This window comes from Spinacia oleracea, chromosome 1, assembly GCF_020520425.1.
Source record: "Spinacia oleracea cultivar Varoflay chromosome 1, BTI_SOV_V1, whole genome shotgun sequence".
Taxonomy (NCBI): domain Eukaryota; kingdom Viridiplantae; phylum Streptophyta; class Magnoliopsida; order Caryophyllales; family Amaranthaceae; genus Spinacia; species Spinacia oleracea.
Window position 1 is genome coordinate 750,982 of NC_079487.1, and position 7,073 is coordinate 758,054.

Consider the following 7,073-nt stretch of genomic DNA (forward strand, 5'->3'; position numbering starts at 1 on the left):
CTGGGCGCAGCGCTCGTCGCACGCACAATAGCGCTCGCTGCGCGCGAGCGATCGATGCTTGGCGCAGCGCTCGTGGCACGCGAGCTTGCGCTCGCTGCGCGCGAGGCAGTGCGCGCTGTGGCGCAGCTCGCTTGCTGCCCACACGCGACTGCTCGTGCCTTGCTCTCGCCCTCGCCCATTCGCCCATTGCACACAGCCCACGACACAAGGCAGGGCTGCTGCCTTGTGCTCGTGCACCATGGCCTTGCTCATTGCTTTCGTGCCGCATGGGCGACGAGCTCCCTTGCTCGTCGTCACATGCCCGCACCATACAACACCCCTTAAGGGTAACACACGCAGAAAAATACTAGTTTTTGTCAAAATTTTAGAATGCCTTTTACATGCGGAATTGACACAAAAATCACTCGATTTGGATGAGTAACGAAGAAACTTCCGAAAAACGGCGTACGTATAATTAAATAAACGCAATTTGCAATTAATTAACAATTACGAAAATTAATCACCCTTTTTAATTCTTGCAAATTTGTAATATTTAACCATGTTCATGCAATTTAGATTATGAAAATAATAAGAGGCGTGTGATACCACTGTTAGGTTATGATACATATGACAATTCATAAATCATGCGGAAAAACCATAAAGCCAGGAAAGCATATTATTTACACATAATCATTTAGCATAGTTTAGATGCATACTCTTTGTTGCGTGCCTTCCCTAGCTGCGCCCGAACCGAACAAAGAACAAGTCTTTAGGACTCCAAGTGTCGTCCCTCCGTAGATAGTCCACAGCACGTCCGGATCCGCCTTAAGCTTGACCAACTAGGATCGCCCTTAAGGTACTTAGAATTTTCGGCACATATAGGCAATTGTATGACTGAATTTTTGCTCTCAAAAATCACTTTGAATACTTGAATACTCGATATAAATTGTGAGCATTGATCACCTATTTATAGGGCATGGGTATCGGATATTAGAATCCTACTAGGAAACGATTTAGTGAATCTGAATTAATCTAAAATTCAATCACTTAATTTATCTAGTAGACTTAGGAAATCAATCTTATACGAATCCTAACCGATCAAGGTTTCGTACGCAAGCACAAACACACACGCAGGGGCAGCAGCCCACGAGGGGCGCCATGCGCGCGCGCGCGCTGAGCCCAGGCCCAGCAAGTGCTCGCAGCCCACGAGGGGCGCGCGCCTGCTGGCCTTGCTCTCGCGTTTGGGCTTTGCTTGCTTTGGTCGCGCGCGGGCTTTGCTAGGCGTTGGGCCTAGCTTCGTGCTAGGCCTTGCGTCTAGCAAGCTCGTCCGATGTTTATTCGTACGATACGCTTCCGATTAATTTCCCGGTTCCGGAATTCATTTCCGATACGAACAATATTTAATATTTCCGATTCCGGAATCAATTTCCGTTTCGAACAAATATTTAATATTTCCGTTTCCGGAATTATTTTCCGATTCCGATAATATTTCCGATTCTGACAATATTTCCGTTTCCGGCAATATTTCCGATTCCGGCAATATTTCCATTTTCGATAATATTTTCCGATACGTACCATGTTTTCGTTTCCGGCAACATCTACGACTTGGATAATATTTATATTTCCGATACGATCCATATTTCCGTTTCCGGCAATATCATCGTTTCCGGAGTATTCATTTCTTGCCTGTGACGATCTCAGCTCCCACTGAAACCAAGATCCGTCGATTCCGAATATCCATAGATGGAGTATTTAATGCCATTAAATACTTAATCCGTTTACGTACTATTTGTGTGACCCTACGGGTTCAGTCAAGAGTAAGCTGTGGATTAATATCATTAATTCCACTTGAACTGAAGCGGCCTCTAGCTAGGCATTCAGCTCACTTGATCTCACTGAATTATTAACTTGTTAATTAATACTGAACCGCATTTATTAGACTTGACATTGAATGCATACTTGGACCAAGGGCATTATTTCCTTAAGATAGTACCTGGTGTGCATAAATAGTATCATAGACCAAAGTCCAACATACACCAGTCACATACAATGGAACGACTATATAAGGGTCTTTATAGTAAACAAAAGGCATTAGATACAAATTAAGGATCAAGAGGCAATCAACTCAATTGTAGCTAACACTAAGCATATGTAGTGCATACTACTCTGTCAACGTCTTCAGCTTATTAGGTCCCTTAAATCTAAAACACTTTAGCTATTCAGTCAGGACAGAATATCAAGTTGAAAAGAACAAATATCTCAATAGCCCTCAAAAATGAAAAAAGTAACACAAATTAGGGATATAATCACACATTTCTACTCAACGTAGACAAATCTAAAACCAATTTAAAGTTAACTCAGAATTACTCAAATCTAAACCAATTATATGAAATGAAAGAAAATCAAACAATATAATTCAACTGCAAAGAAATACCTAAACCCTATAAATTCAGATTTCGTAAAAATAGAATGAAAATTGAAAAATTAAACAATAAACAATAAACGAAATCTTAAACAAACATAATATGTTACCTTTCACGAGACCTATAAGGTATAAGATGTGAAACCCATTGATATGACGAACAAGATCTACAAATTTAGAGAATGAAATTTTTTTTAAAAAAATGGAAAGGTGAGACAACGAATTACAACACCAAGAGAAACAGATGCGGAAAATACGTGAAAGAGCTTACAATTCCGATGAGAAGAGAATAGATCTGAGATATTTGAGCAGGAGATAGAGAGGCGGTGAGTGATATTCAACAGGGAGGTTTTTCTTTTCCAAACAAAGTGAAGCTGGGGCAACTTGTAGCTAATTAGCCAACATCACGTGGATTGCACGTGTACTCACGACGCCAAAATATGTCGAGATAATCCTGGACGATAGAAAGCGTCGTCATATAGCGGAAAATAATTTTCCCCCCAACGCTCATAGGCTAGTGTCGAGGTCCTAGCGTCTAGAAACCAAGGTTTTTGTAGTAGTGGAATTAATTAAACTAGAATCCTATAAGAACTCTAATTAATTAATTTATCCTTTTAGGATTAGGAATTTAATCATATACCAAATCCTAATAGCTTTAGGAATCGTGCATGAACACAAACACACACACGCATGGCAGCCCACGAGGGGCGCCTATGCGCGCGCGCGCTCAGCCCACGCCACGAGGCCCGCAACGCAGCCATGGCCTTGGCGCGCGCTGGGCCTGCCTTGCGGTGGGCCTGGGCACTGCCTTGGCTTGGCGTGTGGCGCGCGTTTGGCTTGCTGGGCGATGGCCCGGCTTCGTGCTAAGCCTTCGTCCGGCAGGCCTCGTCCGATTCTTATTCGTACGATACGCTTCCGATTAAATTCCCGGTTCCGGAAATCATTTCCGATACGAACAATATTTAATATTTCCGATTCCGGAATTAATTTCCGTTTCGAACAAATATTTAATATTTCCGTTTCCGGAATTATTTTTCGATTCCGATAATATTTCCGATTCTGACAATATTTCCGATTCCGGCAATATTTCCATTTCCGTTAATATTTTCCGATACGTACCATGTTTCCGTTTCCGGCAACATCTACGACTTGGATAATATTTATATTTCCGATACGATCCATATTTCCGTTTCCGACAATATCATCGTTTCCGGAGTATTCATTTCTTGCTTGTGACGATCTCAGCTCCCACTGAAACCAAGATCCGTCGATTCCGAATATCCATAGATGGATTATTTAATGCCATTAAACACTTGATCCGTTTACGTACTATTTGTGTGACCCTACGGGTTCAGTCAAGAGTAAGCTGTGGATTAATATAATTAATTCCACTTGAACTGAAGCGGCCTCTAGTCAGGCATTCAGCTCACTTGATCTCACTGAATTATTAACTTGTTAATTAATACTGAACCGCATTTATGAGACTTAACATTGAATGCAGACTTGGAGCAAGGGCACTATTTCCTTCATCAAGTTGTTCAAAAGATTTGTTTTAAATTTGGGCATGTTTATTGGAACTTTAGGCACCACAAACTATTGCATATAATAGAATCAATACATTTGGGCATGTTCGTTGGAATTTTAGGCACCACAATCCGTTGCATAAGGAACCAATAATAACGACAACATTATTTTTAAATTTTCTTAATATTTTGAAGTATAATATTTTGTCTACAAAAACGAATGAAATTGATTCAAATATTGTTAGGATATTTAGGAATAGAAATCGTACTTCGTATAAAATCGTATACAATCTTGTTTATTCGATTTGGGTTAAGCATGGAATTCTTATTTGAGCAAATTCTTAGCAAATAAAAAGGGTTATTTTATATCGCCGATAAATTTCTCACCCTTTTTTCTACCGATGTTGGAGTACAGGTCACAAAATATTTTTTAAAAAAGAATTTAACTACTACAATTTGAAGGTGTTCAAAAATTCGTCAAAAAAACAAGAGCAAATTCTCTGCTATATCCAACCTGAGACGAATCTCACCAAGGCATTTATGAAAGTATTCTGTCATTTGTGTATGTATATGATCTTTTGTTCGCACCTTATTTTACACCACCAATGTGGGACTTTGAGTCACACGTACTCCCTCCATCTCTTTTTATTTTTTACGTTTGGTATTTTTCACGCGTTTTAACGATTAACTAGTGTGTAGCCCGGACGATGCCCCGGTTGCTACTTTGAATAATTTAAAATTCGATTTTTTTTTTCAACTCAATATTTGACTAAGATACATGTAGACCATAAAAGTGAAAAGATTCATTAAGTTCATCATCTACACATGTACATTACCTTCATCATGCAAAGTAATTTTTCTAATATTTTAATTGTTTAATTCACGGCTTTCCTAATATTGTAATTTTTTTTATTCTAATATAGTCCATACGAAATAAGAAGTAACATAAAAATTTAGTTATTTTAGACTTCATGTTAACATGTATTATAAATTAACGTGCATGGATAAACAATAATTAGTGGTTGGTTAAGATGGTAATGAAACTTAACTTCTACACATGAGGTCTTGTGTTCAAATCTCATTGCATTAGTTTTGGTTGTCTATGACATGGCATAACACTTGGTGATTGGATGATGTGGCGTAAAGGAGAGAGTACTATGTGGCACATATACATTTTTCACAACGTCTTTTAATATATTATATAGATTAATTTGCATCGAGATTCCTCAATTTTTTTATTTAAACAAGATAAATTACGTTTATTTATAATGTTTTCACTTTTATCAAAATTCTGATATTGGAAAATGAGAAAAGTTAATGGCCCAATGAATTTAATTGGTTAAAATAATAATTAGACACAAATTTTGATAAAATACTAAGTCATTTATGTGATAATATAAAAGGAAATGTAAAAAAAAAATTAAAATACCCAAAAAGGAAAACGTAAAATACAAAAAGAGACGGAGGGAGTAGTATCTAAAGTCAAGCTCGATGAATCCCAATGAGAGGCAAAGACCAACAAGGCCCAATAAAAGGAAAAACTCGCTGAGGTCCAATAAGAGGTCAGGCTCACTTATATATGTATATATATATCACTAAGAAATTTATAACTTTTATATTATTAGTGATTTTAAAGAGAAACTTTTTAATTAAAAAGTAAAAATTATCACTAAGAAATAGATAACTTTTACATTATACCGGAGTAATTTAAAGATTTTGACATAACTTTTAGTCTGATGTACAATATTTATTGTACACCACATTAAAATAAGAACGTATATTTATATTATACCCATTGAGTTAAGGAGCTTTACTGTATACACTTTATGCTTAATATATTTTATTTTATTAGTGTTTTTAGTGTGACTTTGAGTCACACAACACCTCATTCTCAAAGTTTGAGTTTTTAATTGACTATTCGATTTGGAATAAATCATTATAGACGACGGAATGTGAGCAGAAGGAGGGAGAGACCCTGTTATATTATATACAGTACTTGATTAAGAATGTTTTCTAATACATGGCTATAGATAGGTTGCCTTATTACAAATATAATTATCATGAGATACATTGACTAATGATAAATACTATTATCACTAATTATCATGAACCAAGATTTTATCGGTTGGGAGACGAGTAATTCACTAATATACTAGAATTATTTAAAACCATACACAACATATTAAATACAATAACGACTAATCAATTATTTGCGTTCGAATAAGCATAATTATTTAAGAATGACCCTTTATGTTTTTATATCGCATGAGGTTGCTTATTTTTACATACTAACCCATATACGTTATGTCATGAATATAAATTTATTTAAATGTTTTTTTCCTTCTTATGAACAAAGAAAAATACTACTCCTCCGTTCTTACATATTAATACCCTTTTGACTTTTTCACCCGTTTTAACTCAATATTTAAACGTAAAAATCTTCAAATACGTACGTTAAAGAAATATAAAAATTTGGTATTGTTAAACTACACATTGAGACGAACAAAACTAGATCTCACATGAATATATTTTGAAATACGTATTGGAAAGAAATTTGTATATTACCTTCAATTGTAAATAGTGACAAGATTCCAATTAAAAGGGGCTAATAATAAAGAACGGAAGGACTATTTAGCTAATCATAACCCATTTTATATATGTTTAATACCAAATAATAAATGGGAATTCCGATCGTGTTAGGGTATGGTGAACATGCACGTGGTTGATCATTGACTATATTTTTACTGATCCCTTGACCAGGAATAAAATACTCGTAGCTAAATAGTTACTTGTATTTTAGTTATTAGAGAAACAATTAGGTTATATGGGATAAATTATTTATTTATTTATTTATGGTCTAGTTTCCTAGAACATGTTGGATAAAATAGATGCCTCATTATTGTCTGTTATAATCAAACAAGTTAGGAGAATATGAGTTTGAATTTGAGCCTTAATTATTATGACCATTGCAACATAGCAAATTAGCAATGCACTGATTTTATTTTGTAATACATACCTTTTTTTTTTTTCAATCCTTTCCCCTCAAACCAACATAGTATAGGTAGAAAATCATGGTTGGGGATGCTCAAAGTGTTAGGGTAAAATAAATACGAGGTTGTTTAAGGGATAAGAGTTACGAAATTAAAAGT